At 41.8% G+C, this 26,285-nt stretch overlaps 1 long non-coding RNA gene across 1 annotated transcript; it reads right to left on the minus strand.

The window, feature by feature from the left end:
* Positions 1-426: 426 nt before the first annotated feature.
* Positions 427-12,893, minus strand: LOC138072865 (uncharacterized). Its single transcript, XR_011144414.1, has 3 exons — positions 12,869-12,893; positions 12,182-12,261; positions 427-2,914 (listed from the first exon to the last, which is right to left on the minus strand). It is a non-coding gene; the product is annotated as an uncharacterized lncRNA (long non-coding RNA).
* Positions 12,894-26,285: the final 13,392 nt, after the last annotated feature.

The following is a 26,285-nucleotide window of genomic DNA, read 5'->3' on the forward strand; positions in this document are numbered from 1 at the left end:
TAGTTTTAGAGACTGAAGTTTTTAAGGGTGAAGTGGCATGAGGTCTGGAATTTACTTTCATGCATTGGAAAAGGAAATGGCAACCTACTCGAGTGTTCTTGCTTGGTGAATCCCAGGGACGGGGAAGCCTGGTGAACTGCCGTCTATGGGGTCACACAGAGTTGGACACGACTGAAACGACATAGCTGCAGCAGCAGCATTTTAGAAAAAAGAGCAGAAATAGATGAGAAAAATGAAGAATATGCTTGTTCTGAATCTGGCTAATGGATATGAGTGTTTATTCTATTTTATGCTTGAAAGTGCTCCAAATCATTAAGGAAACACTGAACTCTCCCAGCAGAAACACAGGTTATTACTGAACCAAACTCGAGTTTGCTTATCCAAATGAGCAAAGTCAATCTACTGACATAGGGTTGTGGTAAAGTAAAATTCAATATTTATTTGCAGGATGCCAAGCAGGAGAATGGGCAAATAATGCTTAGAGGACCTGAACTCCTCAATGGCTTTCAGGCAAGGATTTCTAAAGACTAAAATTAAGAGTAAGGGTCTTAAGCATGTGATTAGCTCATGGATTCTTCTGATTGGTTGGGTGTTAAGCAACAAAGTGATATCTGGCGTCTTGATCATCATTCTTCTGGCTCCAACTTGTTTGGGTCACCTTGGCTGAGGTCAACAGGTTTCATCATGCGGTACTGGCTCTGTAAAACAACTCAAAAATATGTTGCATCAGATTGTTATCTATATGCCTTGAGGAAGAACTAGGATTCTTGTTGACTTTGTTTTATGGTTAAACTTTTCTAGCTTGATTGCTTTTCCTTTATTTCTACATTTACTCATTTCTATAATCATCAACTGCTTGAGTCTGCTCTTTAGAGCTCTGGGAAGACTTAAAAATCTAAAGATTTTTCTACAGACAAGACGTAGGGACAAGAGAGGATTGTACCCAGGAAGGCCCTACAGGGTCCTGCTCAGTTTCAGGTCCCTCTGCTCTTTGATACTCCTCACTCCAGAGGGGAACAGGGGCGACGACCGCTCTGGCTACTTCCTGCTGAACAAGGGCGAAGTTGATTCTCCAGGATTAGAGGAGCAAAAGTCTTGGACCTTCTTCTCAAAGAATTCTCGAGTCCCAGGCCTAGTGTCAATATTTTGCACCATGAAAACATGATCTCTCTTTTTGACCACTTTGTTATACCATCTGAACAAATATTTGAAAATTAATAAAACTATTACAAAAGGATGATGAGCAATGGAACTTTGTAACAGTACTCAAAAGAGTCCCCCTATTCCAGATGGCAACCAGGAAAATAATTTTTGGTATTCTATTTATATAATTTTTGTATTCTATTTATGTACATCCTATAACTAGGTAGCCTTTTGAATTATCCCGTTTATTCAGATTTCAACTTCTCTGGAGGTATTGATGCATGTACAGCATGTGGTATGAGCCACTGCACATACTTTTCCTTGTTTTGCCAATAGGAAATCACAGGCTATTCCATTATCTAGGACCACATGAGTTCAAAGATAGTTGCTGGGCTGGAATACTTTAAACTGTGTCCTCAGCAATTTGGCAGATTTCCCAATTGTGGTAGCTAGATTATGAATCATATCTCTATTGATATAAACTCTGGCAGTCGGTGTGAGGTTGCCAAAAATGCTTTGTCCTATATTGTCCTAATACCCTGACGCTATCTCTCTTCTAAGACGCAAGTTTGAGTTAGAGAGGGAAGTAACGCTCCTAAGGCTGTGCACAGAAAAAGAGTTCCTAAAATGTCCCAGTAGGCATGACCCTTCCATTTGCCAGCTGTCTAAACAGTGATGTGCCCATCCCCGTGTAGGTGAGTCACTCCCTGTGCCACAGACAAAGATATATCCTGGAGGGGAGCATGTTATACCTCCCAAGGTAGTGTCATTGATTCTTTCATTTTGGGGGAGTTCAGAGATTATGTTATCAAGCCATGGATGAGAGCCACTGCAAGCCTTCCATAGTCCATTTACATGATACCCAACTTGTTTGGCTCTCTGACACAAATTAGTGTCATTTTTAGACTTTACACATTTGTCAATTGTACATTTCAGGGGATTTTGTTCATCACATTTTTTCAGAATAAATTTGAGGGACCGAGGGGGACCAGTAGTAACTTTTCCTCCAATGGAAATTACCTCAGACAGGTTGAAACAAGGGACTGGAATACTGTGATGTCCCTTGGTTAGCTGAACTTGCCATGTGACACTTGAAGGAGGACGATTATAGAAGGTCATGGGTCCTGGAACAGTATCAAAATCTGTTACAGGAACCACTGATGGGATATATTGTTCATGGATGGTTTGAGATTTCAAATGACACTTCACACAATCGTTTAAATTCCCACCTCTGGCTTTGTTATGGTATAACCTAGCTTCCTTCCAGGAAGTGGCAGACACCAGTGGAATGAAACAGTAAAGGAAAACAAGAGCCATCATTATAGTTGGGGCCAACAGCTTGTATAGGAAAATAGCACTGGTGCTCAACTTTGGTACTAACCCTACTATCACAAGGCTTAAACTAAAATAAAGGAAGGTTTAAGTCTCTCCTATTATCAGTATCACAACAAATTACAGATTTGCTTGACTATGATATAATCACAGGTAAAATGATTAGATGAAATGGCAAACAAAAGGATAAAAGCAAGTAATAAAGCAGAAAAATGCTCTAGTCAATTGTAAATGTTATAATGGATGGCCACTAGTCATTCACTAGTTATCTAAGATACTTTCTCTGTTTTTAACTGAAGCCCTAGTCCAGACTTGCAGCAAGGAGTACTGGCTTCAGCTGGCTTTGTTGTTGTCTTTTCTGTAACTTCTGAGGGCTATGAATTTGTTGCTGGGTCAGAAGCCAGTTTCACCCGTATGCAATGGATCCACAGTTTGATTCCTGTCAATTTAACAGAAGAGTGAGTTAGTAAGTAGTAGAACCTAAGTCCTCACCCACCAGGGCTGAATTTGGCTGTTGGGTATACATCTTTCCATGTTATTAGGAGCACCCAGTCTCCAGGTCTAAAATGCTGGAGGGGGACATCTGTGGGAAACATCACTTTACTAGTAGCATTTAAAGAAATAGCATTTACAACTAACCCCAGCATACGCACATAACTTACAGTGTCTAGTTCTTTTACCTTTTGATCACGTCTGATCATAAAACTGCTCAGAATAGAGCATACAGTATTTCGTAAGGACTCAGTTGGAGTCTACTTCTAGGACCCACTCTAAGGAATGCAAGAAGTAACACTCTTTCCCAGGTTAAGTTAATACTTGACAGATTTTAGCTATCTCCCTCTTTAAAGTTTGTTTCTAGTTAATTGTAGCCTCCAAAATACATGCAAATTCCATTTATTCCACATTTTTTATATGCCTACTGATTCACATTAGCAATTAAGCTACCTCTCTTATTACTCTGCATTAATTGAGCTCAGTAACCCAAATCTAGGAATTATCTCATAGAGCAAGACCTTTACTACTTCTGGAACTTCTTCAATCCAGCAAGAGAATGATTCTAAGCAGACTGTAAAGGCGTCTGCCATCACTAGTAAGTAAGGTTCCTTTTACTTTAGGCATGATTGTAAAATCTACTTGCCAATCTTTCTCAAGCACTTCCCTCTAGCCTGGACTCTGTGCAGGATGGGGGAGTCCTCATCTTGAAATTATTTTTAGTGCAAAGCATACGCTTTTGTAATACTCTTTGAATTGTCCTTGCATATTTGGTCTTTCAATGTAGTCCTGTATCCACTGGATGCCATTAATGGGAGCTCATGTATATTGCTCCAATTACTTTCTCCATTAGATAGTCATGAATTAAAACCACTCCTTGGTCATTTATCATTTGATCCTAAATGGGAAAGGTCATATCCCCATTCTCTTGATATTTCGAGGTTCTCAGGTGAGTGTGTAAGTGTGTTAGCTGCTCAGTTGTGTCCATCTCTTTGTTGACCCCATCTACTAGGCTTCTCAGTCCATGGAATTCTCCAGGCAACAGTGTTGGAGTGGGTAGCCATTCCTTTCTCCAGGGGATCTTCCTGACCCAGGGATCAAACCTGGGTCTACTGCATTTCAGGCAGATTCTTTACTGTCTGAGCCACTAGGGTATGTGGGGCTAAATTGACAGGGCTATAACCAAAGGCGCTTTGTCCTGAAGGCTGTCCTGAAGGCTTGGTCAGCTATGTTGTTCCTTTTCAAAACAAAATAGTCAAATCTCAGATGTCTTGGGCAATGAACAAATTACCACTTCCTCTGGCTTGAGCACTGTGTCTAGCAGTTTCAAAATTTCTTTGCCATGTTTGATTTCTTTTCTTTCAAAAGTGAACAATCTCTCTTTCCAAATTACTAGAGTAACTAGAGTAACTAGAGTAACTAGAGTAATCTAGAGTAATCTAGTATAACTCTCAAATACATCTGGATTACACTGTCCAAGCCTTTGTGAAATGGGATACCGGGCATTTTGACGACAGTGGGTCAGTACCTCTACTCTCACGGTGCTGTACTTAGCCGCTCAGTCATCTGACTCTTTGTGACCCCATGAACGGTAGCCCACCAGGCTCCTCTGCCCATTGGGATTCTCCAGGCAAGAATACTGGAGTGGGTTGCCATGCCCTCCTCCAGGGAATCTTCCCAATCCAGGGGTCGAACCCAGGTCCCCTGCATCGAAGGAGAATTCTTTACCATCTGAGCTACCAGGGAAGCCCAAGAATACTGGAGTGGGTAGCCTATCCCTTCTCCAGGGGATCTTCCAGACCCAGGATTCAAACCAGGGTCTCCTGCATTCTAGGTGGATTCTGTACAAGCTGAGCTGCCAAGGAAGCCCCTCCAGTCTCACTACCTGTCTTTTATGTTTAAAAAGATCAAGTGACTTTTTCAAATATGGCAAACACAGAACAGGAGCAGTCCGTAGTTTTTTTCTCCATCGTTAGGAAAGTCTCGACATTCTCCAGTTCCCACTAAGGCATTATTGTCAGTCCCTTTTAGGGTCTCATACAACTGTTTAACTATTAGCTTAAGCTGGCGATCCAAGTGCAGCAGAGTCTTGCCATTCCAGGAACCGATGCAACTGCCTTTGGTAGTGGTCACCACACCCTGGCTACTGTCTCTTGGCAGTCCTGGAGCCAGTTCCTTTGGCCTTTTCCCAGTTTGGATCCCAGATATTTCACTGACGTTTGGGAAATTTGGGCCTTTTTCCAAGAGATTTTATAGACTCATTTGGCCAGACAGTTCAAAGTAGTCCCAGTGTTTTCACTTGTGTTCTTTGCATTGCCAGCCGTGAAGGGATCATCCACATATCTGAGCAGAGCTCCCTCCTGTAGCTGGAGCTCCCTTATATCTTCAACTAGCACTTTCCCGAACACCGTGAAGGTGTTTTTAAGTCCTTGCAATACTGCCCAGCAGTATTGCTGCTTGCTTTGGTTTCTAGATTTTCCCAACAAATACAAATAACTCTTGGGATTCAGGACCCAAAATAACAGAGAAAAAAGACCCCTGCTAAGCCTAATGAAAGTTTCCAGATAAGATGATCAGAAGAATATAGGGATTTGGGACTACAGGGTGAATATCTTTCACTATCTGATTTATAAACCAGTAGTTCTCAGTGCCAGGCTTCTTAAAGGCAGGATGGGAGTATTATATAGTGACTGAGGGAATCCAATAAGCAAGTATTTCAAAATGCCAATCCAGCCTTGCACTGGGTCCCTGTTTTGCCTGCTCCTTTAAGGGATATTGCCTTAAGCTTAGAGCCTGAGTGTCCAGCTTAACTGCTATGGCCATCCAGACTCTTCCTGCCCATCTATCACCCCATGCTCCCAGGCGTCCCTGCTGCGAGATGTCTTCAGGGATGCTGGTGGTGATCCTCCATCCCTTGACAGGAGGGCTAACTGCAAGGCACAAGCTTGTTCCAGTGGTACCTTTATATCCAGTATTTCAGGAGTGAAAGCCACTTTAGCATTTAATTTAGTTTAAAAATCTTGCCCCAGCAATGCAACTGGGCACTCTGGCATGTACAAAAAAGAAGCTGTGTTTTAGATTAGGAGCCTCAGTCTGACAGTCTGGGGATTGCAAAAACAGTTTTTGGAGAGGCTTTCTAGATAATCCTCTTGTCAAGATGCTTTTCTGGGCTAACTCTTTGGGTCCAACTCCTTGTGAATCCAGTGTTCAAACAGAGCAAGTGGCTCCACTACCAGTCAGAAAGACAATCTATTTCCCACAAAAGGGTTACCCAGGGCTCCTGATGGGAAACTATTTCCCCAAGCAGAGTCCCCTCAGAGAATCCTCTGTCACTCTCTCTTGTTTCCAGCATGAACAATGCTTTTTCCTCCACTTCCAGTTTCTTTTGTAAGCTGAGGCAGACTTTCTTTCAGTTGCCTTCTTGTCTTAAAGTAAGGACTGCTGCCAACCCACTTTTACATGTCCCATTGGTGGGCTTTTTTCTGTGGGTCACCCTTCACTCTCTTGGTTCTCTGGGTCTTACTCTCTGCTCAAATTTTTGTCTCCCCTTTCTCCACTGAGTGTCACTGCCAAAAGGGACTTTTGCTGCTTCATTTCACGGGTCTCTTTTTCATCTTATATTCCCTCCCAACTGTAAAACACTGAAAGCAGTTTCTACCAAATGAGATAACAACAGGCCAAAAAGTCCTTATGTTTTCTGCAACTGGGGCACTCTAAGTCACAAAGTCCAATTAACTAATTTGAAATTCTCTGGATTATCTGGATCCACATCTGCATATTGGAGATATGCCCTGTACATTCTCTTCCAAAACCTCAGGGTTTTCCTGTGGCTCTTTGCACAGTCCTTGCACCTTATGAAAGTTCCAATATTGGTTCTCCCTTTTGGAGCCCTATCATGATGCACTCCTTGTAATGCTCAATTCCAACTTTATCTCCCAGGTTACTCTCCTCCCAGCCTGGATCTATGATGGGAATTGCTTTTGCTGCTGGTGCTATGATGGGTTTGCCAGGGGCAGCAACATGCATTCTACCTACCTCTTCTCTAGCCTTTTCCATTGGGTTCACAAAAAGTTTATTCAGGGCTTTCCATAACATTGTACAGAAAAACACATATGAATATTTTAGTCAACGCAATATTTCCATCCTCTTCTCTTCCTCAGCCAACAGAGTGGTTAGCAAACTTTGATATCAGCCCAACTGGGTTGGCAAAGATGAAAGAGAATGAATTTTCCATCCTGGTAGTGTCATCCCAGTAGGCTGGCATATTATTTTTGCAGTTCAACATGTCTGAGGTTGAAAAGGGAGAGTGGATCCACATGAATCCTGCCGGATGATCTTGGGCATTTACTCCTCCAGTGTGAATCTGCCTCAGTGGGAATCACCCTGAATAAACACTAGTGATTCCCTGACCAAAATGGAAGCTCTGTCGGGTATGAGAGGAAGACAACCTCCCCTTCCTCAGCTCCTGCCAGAGCAGGTGAGAATGAATTGGCTACTGTGGGATCTATAGCTCCAGCCCCTGCTTCCTCATTTTGCCCACCATACAGAGGCAGTTGTGATGGATATCTAGAAGCATTTATTTGTTGAATTAATTCCCCATCTCTTGATTCCTGAGAATAGGGTAAACCTTTTAAAATCTTCTTATTGGAGGAAATTTCTTTCTGTATCATAATTCCATGCATGCTACATTTTTCTCTAAATAGGCTTACTTTGAATCAATAGCATAAGTTTTCCTCCCCTTTCACAAAATAGTTTTGGTTCAAAGACAGTGTTATAATATAGAGAGCCATTAGGGAGCAGTGTTCTCCAGATCTTTAGATGTCCTGAGACTAAACAGTGTTACAATGGAATACCTTTTTTTCTCCTTTTCCGAGGTGCTTAACTAAAAATTTTCCAGTTCTGCAAAATATACCCTAAGGGGTTACAAGATGGAGCAGAGCTCTGACTACCCATCTTTGTTGTACACAGCTGGTACTATCAAACATAAGAAAGCAAGCAAGCACACAAACACAAGGCATCTCTCAAGGTTACAGACTCCTTAGTCCAATACAGAAAATCCCCCAAATCAATATCCCACCACAGACAGGGCCAAGTGGAGAAATGAATACCTTGGTGTCATCATACATGAGCCCTTCTACTAAGCAGAAATGTCTTAAATAAGTGTCTTGTTTCCTTCACCATGAAAGCACCAAGGGCCATTGACCCCCAGTTGGTGGCAGATGCTCTGGGTTGTCCCTGAGACAAAGGTGTTCAGGAAGCTGCTGGACAGAATCTCAGTGCCTTCTCCTGCCAGGAGCCAATGTGCCGCAAAGACACACACCTGGGGTGGTGGTCTTTTCACGGTCACCAAAATTGTTACATGACTGAACTTAGGTTCACTCGCACCAAATTCAGTCTATTGACACCATGTTTTGGTGAAGGAAAAGTACAGTGTTGATTTTCAGGGCACCAAGCAAGGAGTTCAGGTCCTTTGAGCATTAGCTGCCTATTCTCCTTGCTTGGTGCCCTGCAAATAGATGCTGCACTTTCCTTATGACCCAGTGTCGGTAGATTGGCTGCTGTGCATCAGGTGAGTGAAATCAAGTTCAGTTCAGCAACAAGACTGCTCTATATGTCCTACAAACAGTGTTAAAGCAAACCACCAAAGAAAACCGGAAATAAGAGCAAAATTGTACATATCAATGCTGACAAAATTAAAGCATGAAGAAGGTAACACTGACCAATAAACATAACTCAGGTCAAAAGTATGAAATGAAGCAAAGAAAAATTTTCAGTTATGGTAATCCACAAATATAAATATCTTTGTACCCTAAACAACATGGCTAAATCAAAACCAAGAGAAGAAAAGACAAAAGGCTGAGATAAAAGTAGAAATTTAAAGGAAAACTGTTAAGAATAAAATCAAAACATAAGTAAGCATTTTCCTTAGAGAGAAAAAATTACAGTGTACAAAATTGAGCATGAAAAAGGACCCAATGTGAGGATATTAAAAGATAAATTTGCAAATGTAGGGTAATAAATTTTTAAAATTGAAATAAATGATATTATGGCAAAACTAAAATAATCAAATAGTGATCCAAAAGGTAAAAACAAACACATAATCCTCATCAGAAGAATATAAAGAAAAATTAATACAATGTTCAAGATTTTAAATAGCTTCCATGTGCAGAACAGTCCATTTAACAATACAGAACAGACAACTGTCATTAAAGAGTTGTAAACTGCAAAAAAGCTAAAACAGGAAAGTACTTTGCAGAAAAGAAAATAACAAATTTTAAACCACCACAAAAATCCTTCATGTTTCTTATAATAAAATTTTGTGTAAATTGATAAACTAAATTTTAAAAAGGAGAATTGAAAGCAATGAGTACTAAACATGATACGTTGGCCATGCCCAGAAGTTGAGGGTAGAGTGTAAAAAAATGGGATCACTATCACCTATCTGAATTGGGAATAGTTATGACTTTTTAGGAACTTGGAACACCTAATAAAATCAGAAATAATAACATATACTCTCCCTTTGAAAAGCTACCCCAGGAGTGAAACAACCAGGACTTAACAAAATGTTCAGTCTTGGGCTTTTCACGACAAAGACTCAGAAAATAATGCCCTTTAATAAGAGAAGGATTGAGCCAAAGGAGCTCAGTGCCCACTGAGGAGTCAGAGTGGCTACTAGACACTACACCAGAAATGCAATGCCCTGGTTAAGGATGTCCTGGATACGTTAGAGGAAAAAACAAGCTGTAGGTAACATGGCTATTATGAACCCATTATAAAACCATAGAAATTAGAATAGACAGTAAATAGATTAAAATATGCTCAATTTTATTAGTCAGGGGAATGTTACCAAAACTGGTTCCATGGTTGGAGAAAACTGATGATGGCCAGTGCTGGGCCAAATATCCCTCCTCTCCACCTTCAAAGGAGCTGCAGGAACTGTTAGACTTTTCAGGCAATTAAAATGTGAAAAGTACACTGCTAAGTTACTTCAGTCGTGTCCGACTCTGTGCGACCCCATAGACGACAGCCCACCAGGCTCCCCGTCCCTTGGATTCTCCAGGCAAGAACACTGGAGTGGGTTACCATTTCCTTCTCCAATGCATGAAAGTGAAAAGTGAAAGGGAAGTCGTTCAGTCGTGTCAGACTCTGTGCAACCCCATGGACTGCAGCTCACCAGGCTCCTCTGTCCATGGGATTTTCCAAGCAAGAGTACTGGAGTGGGATGCTATTGCTTTCTCCGAAAAGTACACAGTAATGCCAAACTCTAAGTGGTCACAAAGAATGGGGTGGGAATATGATCTGTTCTGTCTCTAGCTAAAAGGAAGTCCACAAAACTGCCAGCAAACTCGGGGCGGGGGGTGGGAAGCACCCGTTCTGAAAGTTAATTCAGCATGAAAGAAATGCAGGTAGACAACAAACATATGAAATGATGTCAGTCACAAGCCAAGAAAATGCAAATCAAAACAAGCTGTTTTCCATCCCTGATTAAGGGGAAATTGGTTTATGGTGGCGCAGTCTCTCAGGAAGGCCAGGTGAGTCTGGAACTGAAGACTGCGAAACAGAGCCAAATTCAATCTACAATTTGCTCTATTCATTGTACACAATCACGCAGGCACCATAAGTTAGTCATGTGAGTAAGAAAGAGTGGTGCCCCTCCTATTCCATCCCAGGAAATGAGTCTCAGGACTAGTGTGAGCAGGAAGTCACAGAACCTCCACCTGCATGGGCTCAGTCCCCAGACAAGAGCCTTCTAGCTGCTTAAGGCTAGAAGGCTTAAGGAGCCTTTAAGGAGTAATAGGGAGTAACAGTTAAGCCCCAAGTGATCTTGTCTCCATCAGTTGCTCCTGTTCCAGTGAAGTCAAACCTTGGCCCTTAGCAAACAAATTCCTTACCCATATTAACACTCAGTATGTCACATTTAGATATTCAGTCTAACATCAGATGTTTAAAAGCAGTCTTCGTGGAGGCTCACATTGGCCACTGTTACTCCATTTTGAACTACTTAACATAGCATATTGTCACATAAGGTGAGTAGGAATAGAATGATTAAATGTCACATTGAAACAGTTATGCCCTCCCCCTCCCCTATATCTTTGGTGTGTTTATTGCCAAATGTTTCTAGTCTTTCTTGTTTCCTGTCTCCAGAGTTCACCCTCCTGTTGTATATTGTTACAGCAAGTTCCTTAGAACATAAATCAGCATTCATTACTGCATGGATTAAAAGCTTCTTGAGTCTTTCTGTGCTAAACCCCTTTTGATGGCACTCCAAGCCTGACTTGAACCTTGCCAAGTTTGCTCCAGACTCGGTGTTTAAACCTTGCTGTCCATATTGATTTAGGGGTTCTGAACCCAGAGTGGGTAGAATTTTAAGGTGTCTAGGATCTCCAGCAGGAAAGACTGGAATTTTCATTCATATCTGAATGGATTTTAGCATGGTACAGTTATCAAAACAATAATTTGAGATACAGAATATGTGAGCTTCTTAACCTGTTATTTAACAAGATTGGCAGATCTAAACTATTTTTGAATTTTGACAAAGTATAAGACTGTGTTTCATAATACCTGCAAAACTGTAACATGAAAGGAAAAAAGCTATGATTTCTAGTGGTGACAAAGTCATGGTTCTACTAATAACATCAGACCACCAAAACTCCAGGTTAAGGATCCCCACCCTAAACTCATTCCTCATCAGTCCAAAAGGTCAGTTTCCCTGATTCACTAAAATATGTGTGCTCCCACACCCCCTCCACTCCTCCATTTACCAAGACACTCAACTATCAAGTCTTAGCCGCTGCTAAAGAAAAACCACAAGCCCAAAATGGCATCACTTATGCTAAAGCCCAGACACCAATCCTAGACTCCACACTTGACTTACTTGCAGTTTCCACCTTTCCCAGAAATGTAATCTTACCCAATGGGATTGGAATTTTCTGATTGGCACCAAGGAGATAATCTGTCCTGTGGGCCTTCTCCATAGCCTGCACCCAGAAGAAAAAGCTGTCTACATGATGAAACTGCCATTCTTTTCCCTCAAAAGATGTCCTGGACTAAAACTAATCTTTTCTTTCCCTAAGGGCTCTCTCCCCACCCTTCTTCTTATCAAAAACCTTCCATTTGTGGAAAGTCTGTGAGCTAGTCCCTTCTAGTTGCTAGAGGGGATGCTCCCCAATTTGACCTTCAAATTGGCTGAATTGTGTTTTTTACCACTGCTCACCCACAGAGGTCCTTGTCGTGGAAGGAGGATGAGTTTCTGCACAGCAGAGCTTAGTCTCCTGTGCAACTGTGTCTCAGGGCCTGGAATTCAAGCAAAGCACATGACATATTAATAGAATTCAAAGCTTAAGGTTTAGTAGTAGAAAAGCAACCCATTTTGTACTCAGGAGGAAAAACAAGTTACTTTTCTAGTTATGTGTGTTCTTAAATTTATATGATCATAACAGTAAACATTATTCCTTCTGTTGTTAGAAAAAGAACTTAAATCAATCTTCTAACAATGAAGGAAATGGAGAAAAAGTGACTACTTCCAAATCTATCCCCAGTCAGAAATACTCTGAAGAAATAGATAGAGGATATAGTTCACCCCTCACATCGAGGGACTAGGGGAGACAGAATCAAAAGTCTGGGTCCCCTAAGCTCCAAAGCTCTCACTTATACCATTGCTTCCAAAGACACTGTCAATTTCACCTCCCAACCTTTAAAGCAAATACTTTAGTCCTTCCTCATTTCCTCCTGGTCTTCATTTTCTCCTCTTGTGGCACTACTATTTTAGTATCCCCAATTTCAGAGTAACGGAGGCCTAGGAAGGTGTCTTTCTCATGAGCCAGTGAGAGACAGAGCAGGTCGTAAAGCTAGGGGGCCAGGACAGCATCCACCCCATGCCCCACACTCCTACCAGTCTTACCTGGAGAGGGGCTCCAGCCCTAGGACATAGCCCTGAGCAGAGTGAGGAAGGAGGCTGGAGGGCTGACCTAGTCTTTTGTTGGCTCCTCCTTCCCCTTGCAGAGTTTGCAAATCTCTAGGACCAATTCCTTTTCAATCCCACCCCTTTGCTGCCTCTTCAGTTCAGTTCAGTTCAGTTCAGTCTCTCAGTCGTGTCCCACTCTTTGCGACCCCATGAATCGCAGCACGCCAGGCCTCCCTCTCCATCACCAACTTCCGGAGTTCACTCAGACTCACATCCATCGAGTCAGTGATGCCATCCAGCCATCTCATCCTCTGTCATCCCCTTCTCCTCCTGCCCCCAATCCCTCCCAGCATCAGAGTCTTTTCCAATGAGTCAACTCTTCGCATGAGGTGGCCGAAGTACTGGAGCTTCAGCTTTAGCATCATTCCTTCCAAAGAAATCCCAGGGCTGATCTTCAGAATGGACTGGTTGGATCTCCTTGCAGTCCAAGGGACTCTCAAGAGTCTTCTCCAACACCACAGTTCAAAAGCATCAATTCTTTGAAGCTCAGCCTTCTTCACAGTCCAACTCTCACATCCATACCTGACCACTGGAAAAACCATATCCTTGACTAGACGGACCTTAGATGCCAAAGTAATGTCTCTGCTTTTGAATATGCTATCTAGGTTGGTCATAACTTTTCTTCCAAGGAGTAAGCGTCTTTAAATTTCATGGATGCAGTCACCATCTGCAGTGATTTGGAGCCCAAAAAAGTAAAGTCTGACACTGTTTCCACTTTTTCCTCATCTATTTCCCATGAAGTGATGGGACTGGATGCCATGATCTTCATTTTCTGAATGTTGAGCTTTAAGCCAACTTTTTCACTCTCCTCTTTCACTTTCATCAAGAGGCTTTTTAGTTCCTCTTCACTTTCTGCCATAAGGGTGGTATCATTTGCATATCTGAGCTTATTGATATTTCTCCTGGAAATCTTAATTCCAGCTTGTGTTTCTTCCAGTCCAGCATTTCTCATGATGTACTCTGCATAGAAGTTAAATAAGCAGGGTAACAATATACAGCCTTGATGGACTCCTTTTCCTATTTGGAACTAGTCTGTTGTTCCATGTCCAGTTCTAACTGTTGCTTCCTGACCTGCATACAGATTTCTCAAGAGGCAGGTCAGGTGGTCTGGTATTCCCATCTCTCTCAGAATTTTCCAGTTTATTGTGATCCACACAGTCAAAGGCTTTGGCATAGTCAATAAAGCAGAAATAGATGTTTTTCTGGAACTCTCTTGCTTTTTCCATGATCCAGCGGATGTTGGCAATTTGATCTCTGGTTCCTCTGCCTTTTCTAAAACCAGCTTGAACATCAGGAAGTTCATAGTTCAGGTATTGCTAAAGGCTGGCTTGGAGAATTTCGAGCATTACTTTACTAGCATGTGAGATGAGTGCAATTGTGTGGTAGTTTGAGCATTGTTTGGCATTGCCTTTCTTTGGGATGGAATGAAAACTGACCTTTTCCAGTCCTGTGGCCACTGCTGAGTTTTCCCAATTTGCTGGCATATTGAGTGCAGCACTTTCACAGCATCATCTTTCAGGATTTGAAATAGCTCAATTGGAATTCCATCATCTCCACTAGCTTTGTTCGTAGCAATGCTTTCTAAGGCCCACTTGACTTCACTTTCCAAGATGTCTGGCTCTAGATGAGTAATCACACCATCGTGATTATCTGGGTTGTGAAGACCTTTTTTGTACAGTTTTTCTGTGTATTCTTGCCACCTCTTCTTAATATCTTCTGCTTCTCTTAGGTCCATACCATTTCTGTCCTTTATCGAGCCCATCTTTGCATGAAATGTTCCCTTGGTGTCTCTAATTTTCTTGAAGAGATCTCTAGTCTTTCCCATTCTGTTTTTTTTTTTTTTTCCTTTATTTCTTTGCTTTGATCACTGAGGAAGACTTTCTTATCTCTCCTTGCTATTCTTTGGAACTCTGCATTCAGATGCTTATATCTTTCCTTATCTCCTTTGCTTTTCACTTCTCTTCTTTTCACAGCTATTTGTAAGGCCTCCCCAGACAGCCATTTTGCTTTCTTGCATTTCTTTTCCACGGGGATGGTCTTGATCCCTGTCTCCTGTACAATGTCACGAACCTCCGTCCATAGTTCATCAGGCACTCTATCTATCAGATCTGGGCCCTTAAATCTATTTCTCACTTCCACTGTATAACCATAAGGGATTTGATTAAGGTTGTACCTGAATGGTCTAGCGGTTTTCCTCAGGATATTTCATGCAGCCCAGAAGTCACTGCTGATTTCCAATCCATAACCACAGAGTTCTACCTCCAGCTCTGATTCTCGGGCACCTCTGTGCTCCACCCCTACCCCACTGCCAGGATTTCAGCCTCTCAAGGAGATGAAGCCACCACTCATTGCTAAGTTTTCCTGCCATGACCCCAGGAGTCAACCTTGACTTCCATCTTTTCTTCCATCTCCACATTTAATCATTCCCAGTCCCCTGGAATGTCTGCCTCCTTTTCTCTCCATGGCTCTGTAATCACACTGGACTCTATGCAGCCTTCCTGGGACAGAGCCCTCCCCATCCTGTGCTTCGGTTCCTCTCTGAAGCACCTAGACAATAGTATTTGCTGCACATTTCCTGAGCTGCTTCACAGATGCTAAAACCTCTGCCAAACAGAAGAAATTCACTATTTGATGACCATGAGCACATAGCCCCTAGATCTATTGGAGCCTGAGGATTGATAAAGTGACACTGTCCTGTTATCTCACCATCAATCAACCAGAAACTTGTGCCCAAGTTGATCACATACCCTGGGACTCCACTCCCTCACCTGGGCTTTTAAAATGCTTTCCAAGAAAAACCGCTTTCTAGATACCCATCAGGGAGTTCAAGTATTTTGTGCACTAGCTACCTTGGGTTCCTTGCTTGGTGCCCTATACTTTTCTTTACCATAACCCAGGGTCAGTAAATTGGCTTTACTACATGCAGGCAAGCAGACCCAAGTTTGGTTCAGTGAAAGTTCCCAATGTTTGTCGCAGGGCCCAGCAGTAAGTACAGGCACACATCATGGCTTGGAGATAAATAAAACATGGCCAATATTCAGTTCACAAATCACTCAGTTTATTGCAAGCAATTAGCATGCAAGACATGTTAGTCGAAGTTGGGAATATAGAAAAGAGGGTAGGGAACCTCTCCAAGGAGAAGTCTGGGCAGGAGACATGTCAGCAGGAGCAGTGGTCTGCTGTCTGCAGTGGGTCTCCAGACAGTGTGAGCGGGAAGCGGGCCTCCGCTCCCAGGGCCTCTGGCAGTGTCCGTCTGCAGCAGCTCTCAGCAGGTGGTCAGGTCCTCAGTGACGCGTCTCATTTTAAGGAATAACATTTACCCCTGGGGAGGGGACCTTACTCATCAGTTGCTTCTCCTGCTCCAGTGACTTGTGCCACTCATCTGATTTCTCTTAGCCTATCCCTCTAAGACAGCTTCAGTCCTCCAGCCAACTTTTCAAGACAAAAAAAATGGACGTTCACCCTGGCCACTGAGGCTTACAATGTTTAACTCAGCTTACAGTCCTACAAGTTTCACACAAAAAGAGTAGGAATCACAAAACAAAAGAAATCACATTATAACATCATCTATAACTCATGTTTGAGAACATTTATAATATTAATGGTACTTAATCTCAAAAGTTCAGTTTATATTGTTTTATACCTCGAAAAGAGAGAGTTGATTAATTATGGCCAACATTATAATACCAAAAACTTATAAATGCTTGATGCTCACATGCTTGCATTCAGTTTTTGTTGCAAAGTCCCTTGGCTATAAGAAAGAATATTTGAAAAAAAAAGAAAAGAATTTTTGATACGTCAGTTCCATTGATAAGAATTAGCTCTTGATGCTGAGGTGGTTTCTTCTTGGTATTTTTTCTGTGATTGTATGAATGGAGTTGTGTGGCGAGGTCCTCATCATGTCAATTTAAAATAAATAAATAAAACCACACAGCCAATTATTATAAAGATGTAGATAGATATTGCAGCTACCCAGTATTTTTGAGGCCGGTAGGTTAAGCCTATGAATTTTAGCCAGCATTCAGGAATAAAAGCCTACACAAGATACAATATGAAGCCAAACTGGAAGGTTAAAAAGAGACCAGCACATTTATGAATTGCTCTTTCCAGCAACAGCCATGGTGAATTTCCTACCATTTTCTCTGTGGCTTTGCACATTCTCAGTTTTGAGTCTGTGCAAGAGCATGAGGGAGGAAAAGTTGAGAACAAGATCACAGCACCACAGCCCCTCAGCCCACACACTGTTGCTCCTGAATAAAAGCCTTAGTTTTGATTAAACCAAGCCTTTAAAAGCCTTGGTTTCCAGTATCTCAGCTTCCACATGATATGCCTGAGAAGATGACTAAGGTATGACCTTCCCCTATCTCTTGCTCAATCTTTCTCTTCCCTCTTTATGAAATGATCACTAGATTCACTATGGGGGCATTTCCTCCTGGTATAAAAGTCTGGTTGAGACTACCTGCTCCTCAGTAGGAATTCCTAACATGCCCAGCTTAGAGGCTTCCATAAGAAATATTGAAAGAAGAGGTACTTCATCTTATCCAGGCAACAAACGTCTCCATCCCATCCGTCCATTCACTCATCCATTCATCCATCTATCCACATATCCATTCATCCATACATCCCTTTATGTATCCACTCATCCTTCCCTCTCTCCCTCCATCTCTGTCTCTATTGGACTGAGAATCAGAAGTAAGATACATATTCCCAAGAGGTACATCAACATCATTATTTGAACTAAAATGTGGAGTCTAAGTTTCCTGATAGAAAGTATGATTTGTCTGGGACTTCTTTAGTAGTCCAGTGGTTGGGAGTGTGCCTGCCACTTCAGGGCACATGGGTTCGATCCCTGGTCTGGGAGGATACTACAGGGTGTGGGGTAAGTAACACTGTGAGCTGCAACTACTGAACCTGAAGCTCTAGAGCCCATGAGCCAAGAGACCACAACTACTGAGACCACAGTGCGGCAACAGCTGAAGCCTGTGGGTCTAGAGCCTGTGCTCCACAACAAGAGAAGCCACGGCAACGTGAAGCCCATGCAAAGAAGATAGAGTCTGCAAGCAGCAACGAAGACTCAGTGAAGCCAAAATAAATAATTAATTTTTTAAAAAAGTTAAGAAAATAGAAAGTATGATTTGTCGGATGGGATTGGCATTGCCAATTTGTTTATAAGAATACTTTCCATAATCCAGATGAACTAAACCCGTTTTTGACAAAAACACACTGAAGGTATGTTCAGAACATTAAAAAAGAAAAGAAAAGAAAAGAAAAAAAAACCACACTAGAAAAAATATATCTTTTGAAACTATTTAAACTTATGATTCAAAAATTTTAGATATGAACGTAAAAACATGTTTTGTGAGGAATACGAGCAAAAGGTATTTGAAAACCACGGCCCCTTAGGTCCCTACTTGGTTCAGAATGATCCTAGGGAAATCACTTTGGAAACAGTAGATGAGCTAACCAGGGGGGTTGAGCAAACAGGCTGAGCCTTGCACTGGGCTTCTTGCCTGGCACCAGTTCCTCTTTGAGTCTTACCAGCTCTTCAGCCTTGTCTGGACTGTCAGCATAGAAGATTTGGCGTGTTTCCAGCTTGATTATCAAATTGGCACCTCTGGCACCTGCCAGGATACACTAGGCCCCAAAGGGAGAGTCATTCCTAGACTTGCAGCACCAGAATCTTGAAATGAAGTCCAGGTTGGATTTGGAGCTAAGACTTACTCTACTTGAGATGCCCTTCCTCATCCTAATTCTACCCACTTTGCTAGGTTAATCAACTTATTTGTCAAAAAGTTAGTGTGTACATACTATGCGGAAGCACTGTTCTTTGATGACCATCAAACAAGAGGAAGCCTTGTTTGACTCTTTAGCCTGAATTAGGAACCCTTCTGAGTCCCAGCACCCTGGGACTTCTGCTATTAAGACACTTATCCATCTAGATTTAGGCTGCTGAGTTGAAACCACCACTTTACCAGCTGTGTGACCTAAAGTAGTTAGCAGGCTTCTCTGTGCTTCCATTTTAAAAATCTATGAAGGCAAAATAGTACCTACCTCATCACACTGGGAGAATTTAAGATAATTCAGGTAAAATGTCTTTCACAATGCTTAAAATTCAGCAATACATGCGTATTGTAACAAGTTTGTTAAATACCTGAAAGTATAAAGAATCAAAGGTAACTTCAACACTGGATGAACATTCTTTAGGATTTTTTCAAGAACTTAAGTGCTTACATAAAATATCAACCTTTTACAACAGTGGAACTTCCTTGTTCAGGGATTTTCATAAGCTTTGAGTTAAATATTTTAAAACCAATTGGGGAAGATATATATGTATATACCTTTCCAGCAATGAAGATAAAATCTCATCTGGCAAGTTACTTTTTATACCTTCGTTTCCTGTAAAATGAGAAGTACTGTGGTACCAATCTCATGGATTGTTGATTAAATGAAGCAAAATATGGAAAAATGCTCAGAATGGTGCTATGGTAAATCATTTGGCTCAGTGGGTAAAGAATTAGCTTGCAATGTAGAAGACACAGGAGAAGCAGTTTCAATCCCTGGGTCAGGAAAATCTCCTGGAGAAGGGAATGGCAACCCACTCCAGTACTCTTGCCTAAAAAATCTAATGGACAGAGGAGCTTGGTGGGCTACAGTTCAAAGGGTCACAAAGAGTCAAACACAACTGATTGACTAAGCAAGAAGAAGATGGTAAACCATTTACTATTAATATTGCTATTATAATTTGTTTAAAATTTTGGCACCCCTTTTCCTCAAGTAGGTCTTACACATTTTCTTTTCTTTTGGTTAATATTATCCCTGAGTAGCAATTATATTTACTGCCATTGTGAATGATTTTCTCCCCAGTCTACGGCTGATGGGTAGGAAAGCAGTACTTAATAGCCTATGGCTGGTAGCTCATACTGTAGTATCTCCGAGAGAGACAGATCTTATAAATAGATTGTTTTTAACACAACATGCTGATTGAAAAGATAAAGGCAAGCAAAAGTTTTATGAATGGTAGAAAATGCTGTCAGTCACACTTGCAGGGGAGGTCTGGGCAAGTCTCTTGGAAGGATTTCTTGGAAGCGGTCATAGGGGGCTGCTTCTCCAGGGACAAGGCATTTTGCAACTGTTGCTGGTGCTGTGCTCCCGTTAACTGCTTAACTCCTGTTCATTGGCGGTGCCAAGATGGTGGGCTCTGCCTCTGATGCCAGGACTTAGAGTGGAGGCAAAAGAAGAGAACAGTTTAGAGAGTCTGTTACATCATCTCTACCTGCCTAGGACTAGAGACCCTGTCTCTCTTTTTTTTTTTTTTTTCGTTCCCGCTGTTCCTAAATTCCACGATGTTTTCCTAACAACTGGCCTTGACTTTGAAGCTAAGATAAAACAAGGGATTGGTTAGAGCTTTACTTTGGAGTGAGGTACAGTTCTGGGCCATATCATAACCTACTACTCTTTTTCTGTAAACTGTTTATGGACTACACTTCTAGAGGAGAGTAGTCCTGTGAAAAAGGATGCCTAATCCCATCCCATATTAAAGATTCTAATTTCTCATTTCAGGACGCTCACTTGGATTTATGTAATGAGATCAAGCAATTTATTTTGAACAAGATTTCATTCTGAAGACATGGATCAGGTAAACAGAAAACCTGCTCCATCTTCTGGCCATGTGTGTGTGTAACTTTTTTAGACTATTCTTTTAAAAAAACATTTTATATGGAAATATGTTGATGTACAATGCTATATAAGTTACAAGTGTACAATAAAGTGATTCACAATTTCTTAAGGTTGTACTCCATTTATAGTTCTTTAATATCAAGTGCAGGTTTTTTTCTTCTAGTTGCTAAATCTGAAACTTTGTGAACTTTAACATGTGTTCAGCAAAGACTCACCTGTGTAATTAGATGAAAAGGCAGATTTTGATTCCTAAGTGTATACCTGCCTGCACCAGAATACTGATGTAAACTGTTTATGGACTACGCTCTTGAGAAACAGTAAAAATAATGTGATGAATGCCAAATTATAAAATGAATAATGAGTGTTTAAAATCATTTCATGGTTGAAAAAGAGACAAACTTTTGGAAATCCCCAGGTGGTCCAGTGGCTAGAACTCAGCACTTTCCCTGCTGAGTGGCCAGAGTTTGAACCCTGGTTGGGGAACTAAGATCCCACAAGCCACATGGCATCACCAAGTAAACACAGAAGCACTTTTTCCTAAAGCATAAAAGTTTAGAAAGTGCAAATATATTAGAGATGAAACTATGGAACTTAAAATCACATATAATCCCAAATAAAAACCAGTTTATAATCTTATTTTGGTGCCTTTTAATTTTGTGTACCCAGTACAAAAATTTCTTTGAAAATATGCTTTGAACTAGCTGCAACGTTTTCCCCTGGGTTACTCTGTGCCATGTCATGTTTAATTGTCCCCACTTGGCTTATGGAAGATCTTTAGGCTGTTTTTTGTGTATCATAGTGTGGTATTTGTATGACCATCCATTTACATTCATCTTTGTGTACAACTTTGATTATTCCTTTAGGGTACACTAGAAAAGATTATGGTTTGGATTGATTCGTGATAATATTACTGGCTCACTGTTGCATGATTTAATACATTTTAGGCAGAATGTACAAAAACATGGAATTGCATAGATGAAAGGAGTCAATTTCTCTACAAACATGATAATCTCTAATTAGAATCATAAAATCTGTCCTTCTAAAAGTTTAATAGAATTTTGCAACCCAAGAGTTCTTTCCTCCCCCTGTATACTTTTTTACTTGTGTTCTTTGTTTTCCTTTTTTATTCCTTGCAGGTTAAAACAAAAAATATCTTAAATTTTGATGATTTATTATTCATTATTAATCTAATTTTAATGAAGAGTTTCCATAATAGGAGAGTTATAATTGAATGGGATGTAATATGCCTTGTTAAGTATATATTTATTGAATGCCGACTTGATCAGGCACTGTTTGAGACTTCATGAGTAGGAAGTAAGCAACAATCTAATTCATGACCTAGACAATGACATAGGTATGAAAATAATGGCAAAAAGAAGCGATGCTCGCATTAATAAAGCAATGCACAAGATACAGATATAGTCATAATAGTTCATTTTTACTATGGGCCAAGCACTGGTGCTTGTACATCTATGTCAATTCATGTAATCATCCTATGTTATGCTATCCTATAAGGTAGATATCAGTCCATGGAGACACTAAAGCAGTGTAACTTTGCCCAGAGTTCTAAGAGCCAGGATTTGAATCTAGGTGTTCCTGCTCCAGAGTCCATGCACATAACCACTAAACATTAATGTCTCTCTGTAATATCAATGAAGGAAGAATTATAACTTTGGAGAATCAAGAAGGATTTAAATAATTGTATGCTACTGTGCTCTGTCGCTTCAGCTGTGTCCAACTCTTTGTGACCCCATGGACTGTAGCCCTCCAGGCTCCTCTGTCCATGGGGTTCTTTAGGCAAGAATACTGGAGTGAGTTGCCATTTCCTTCTCCAGGGGATCTTCCTGATCCAGGGATCAAACCTAGGTGTCCCGCATGGCAGGCAGATTCTTTACTGTCTGAGCCACCAGGGAAGCATACTTTCAACTAATATTAATCAAGCATCTACTGCATGGCAAGCAATGTGTAAAGAGCTGGATAGATATACAACAGTCAGAAAGATAGTCATGGTTCCCGTCTTCACAAAGCTTGGGTCAACTTAAAGAAAGACACACAGCATAAGAGTTGCAAGTTTCCATTTTATTCTGGGACTTTGCTGAGGAATATAGTCTGTGAAGAGTTGTTCCTCAAATAGCTCTGAGGCACTGCTCCAAAGAGGAAGGGGAAGAGGCCAGAATAAATACAGTCTTGGCTAGGGAACATGCGCAGTCAAGCATACCTCTCAGCAAAAGGTTACTGCCAGTCATGAGGGACAGATATCTCAGTCAATGATTTTAGCACTTTTGTATGTTTGTGAATATAGAAAGGTTCGTAAATATTGCATAATTTTTCCCTAAAATGTATCTAATTTTCTAACGGGCTTGTTTCCAAAGCTCAGAGTGACCCATCCTGTTCTTCATCCTTAATTTCTCTCAGGGTGCACTGTTGGCCAGTGACTGCAATGGCCAATGACATCCTTGTAGAACTGGAGAGTGGGAAACATTCTTTGTTTTTCCACTTGCAATCCAGTGGGGGAGCCATACAGTAAACAAATAAAAACACAAATGAATACACAATTGTCTACGTGTAATGAAGGCAAAGAACCAAGTACTGATATGAAAATAATAATACCAGAAGGACAAGGAGTTTTAGGTTACTGTGGTGTTTTGAATGGCCTTCTGAGGAGTCATCACACCTGGAGCTGAAGGAGGAGGAGGATTTAGGCACAAAAGTGGAAAGAAGAACTTGAGTGCAGGTCCTGGGTAGGGAACTTGGGTCAAGAGGAACTGAAAGAGCAGTTGCAACAGCAAGGGAAATGCTGATGAGAACAGATCATCCTAGGACATGCTAAGAGAAGCTGAATTTATCCTGAGGTCGACGACGTGTTTGAAGCCAGGGTGGGGAAGTGGTTACAAGGACCTATGAACATTTCAAGAAGGTTATTGGATTCTACAGAGTACGAACTGAACATTGAGAGACTGAAAAACTGGAAGAGCAGTTAGAAGTATCTCCAGGCAAAAATGATGATGGCCAGAAACAGGCTGATGGCTTTGGAGACAGAACAAAGTGAGCATCCTACAGACATGCATTAGGAGCAGAGTCAACAGTTCTGGTGGGTGGCTTCGATTTTAGGGTGACTTCTAAGGTCTTTATTTTGCCTGCCAGATGGATGTGTGCTAAGTCGCTTCAGTAGTGTCCAACTCTGTGCAACTCTCTGGATTGTAGCCCACCACCAGGCTCCTCTGTCCATGGGATTCTCCCTGCAAGAATACTGCAGTGGGTTGCCATGCCCTTCTCCAGGGGATCTTCCCGACCCAGAGATTGTACCTTAATCTCTTAAGTCTCCTGCATTGGCAGGCGGGTTCTTTACCACTAGCACCACCTGGGAAGTCTACTAGATGGATGTAAAGGTTTTACTGAGATGAAAAAACCTGGGGGTGAACAGATTCTGGAGGGTTTACGGAAGTTCTCTTAATCCAGCTTCCAGAAGTGAATCAAAGAATAGAAAAATACTTGTTTTTTTCAGCACAATTCATAACTGACTCCCTCTTCCATCTCTAAGAAAAAACATAATACCTACGACAACAGCAACGTGACTTGGAATCTTGAGATGTCAGAGGGGTGAGCGATGGTTCCAGGCTCCTTGGACCTCACTCATCCATCTTTCCTTCCTCCTGGAGGCTCTCATGCTGACTCCAGACTGTACAACCTGAGAGGTCAGGAATCTTATCTGGATGGTTCACCCACACGTCCCTCTTCTGAGGGAGCTATTGTGTTTTCAATCTTACTCTAGCCCTCCTTACTCACAATTAGTAGGTTTATTACCCTTCTCTATTCCCATTTAACTTGCAAACTGATTCCAAAGGGGAATGTCAGCATATTTTGGACATTAGGGCAGACAGAAATTTTGTTCTTACTCCACTATTATAGAGACTTCTTTAAAGGACAAAAACAATCACAAAACTCCTTAGATTAAATGACCTCAGTGACCCAAGGATACATAAAGGCTGTCTGTCATGTGGCCTAGAGGGTCCTTCCTGATTTGGACTCTGTCTGTCTGCCTATTACAGCTTTTTCCACTTCTCACAGACTATGTTCTGGTCACCCTTGACTTGGTAGTTTGCTGAACTCACCATTCTCAATTCTCACTTTGAAAATTCTGCTGTTCTCCCTGGACACCCCATCACCCATTCACCCAACCAACTCTGACTGCACCTGCAGCCTCGGGTAAGCACTTCCATAACACTCCATTATTCCCTCTATCGTAGCATCACTTCCCTCCATCATACTATCATCCCCTCTACTGCAATCGTTTCCTTATCTGCCACCTCTCTAGACTAAGCAACTCAAGGGGAGGGAATGTGTCATTCAGTTCTGTGTTTCCTGAACCTAACATAGTCAATTTTACAAAGTGTTACGTGAGTAAGAGAAAAAGTCTTGTCTTACCTCACATGCTTTTTTTGTTTAAAATTTTTTATTTTTTTGATGTGGACCACTTTTAAAATCTTTATTGTTTATTTCAATAAATTTGTTTTTTGAATTTGCTTCAAGATTGCTTCTGTTTTATGTTTTGTTTTTGGCCTCCAGGCAAGTGGGATCTTAGATCCCTGACCAGTGATCGAACCAGCACTTCCCTCATTGGAAGGTGAAGTCCTAATGACCCGACCACTAGGGAGGTCCCTATTTTAAAGTCAATTTCAATGACTGCTCAGTTCAGTTCAGTTCAGTCCCTCAGTTGTGTCCAACTCTTTGCGACCCCATGAATCACAGCACACCAGGCCTCCCTGTCCATCATCAACTCCCAGAGTTCACTCAGACTCATGTCCATCGAGTTGGTGATGCCATTCAGCCATCTCATCCTCTGTCGTCCCCTTCTCCTCCTGCCCCCAATCCCTCCCAGCATCAGAGTCTTTCCCAATGAGTCAACTCTCCGCATGAGGTGGCCAAAGTACTGGAGTTTCAGCTTTAGCATCATTTCTTCCAAAGAACACCCAGGGCTGATCTTCAGAATGGACTGGTTGGATCTCCTTGCAGTCCAAGGGACTCTCAAGAGTCTTCTCTAACACCACACTTCAAAAGCATCAATTCTTCGGCGCTCAGCTTTCTTCACAGTCCAACTCTCACATCTTCTAGCACTTTCTAAGTGCATCCCACAAAACGATTTTATTTAAAATACACAGTAAAATGATAAATTTCAGCAACAAGATTCTTCCAGAATGTAGGTCCTGAAAGGAAGCAGGACAGGAGGGGAGGGACGAAGAGAAAAAGCGGGGGTGGAGGACTGAACTACGTGTCCCAGTGGCTGAAACCCTAACATCTCCAGCTTATTGCTCACTGTCAAGGGCCAGGCAATTTGGTTAAAGGAAAAGCGGAGCTTGAAAAGAAAGGAACAGAACCTGGCCATAAACTGAACTACCAGCGGCAATGAGGAAGATGTCTATCATCCAGTACTTTTCACAGCCTGGCGGTATGGTAGCTCCAACCTTCCGAAGCTCTGCCCGCATCGGAGGTCTTGCAAGCTTTCTCTCTACCAAGACTCCCCCGCCATCCTTCACCTCCCCTTCCAGTTACTGAAGACTCAGCTAAACATACTTTTCCCCCTGCTGCACCGTCCCAGACTGCAGACTCCCGAAACTCGCAGCATCTCTCCTGCGCCCCCGCGCGACCGTCTCCGGTTTCGCAGGCTGCGGCTGTCGGG

The sequence above is a fragment of the Capricornis sumatraensis genome, chromosome 2 (assembly GCF_032405125.1).
Source record: "Capricornis sumatraensis isolate serow.1 chromosome 2, serow.2, whole genome shotgun sequence".
Taxonomy (NCBI): domain Eukaryota; kingdom Metazoa; phylum Chordata; class Mammalia; order Artiodactyla; family Bovidae; genus Capricornis; species Capricornis sumatraensis.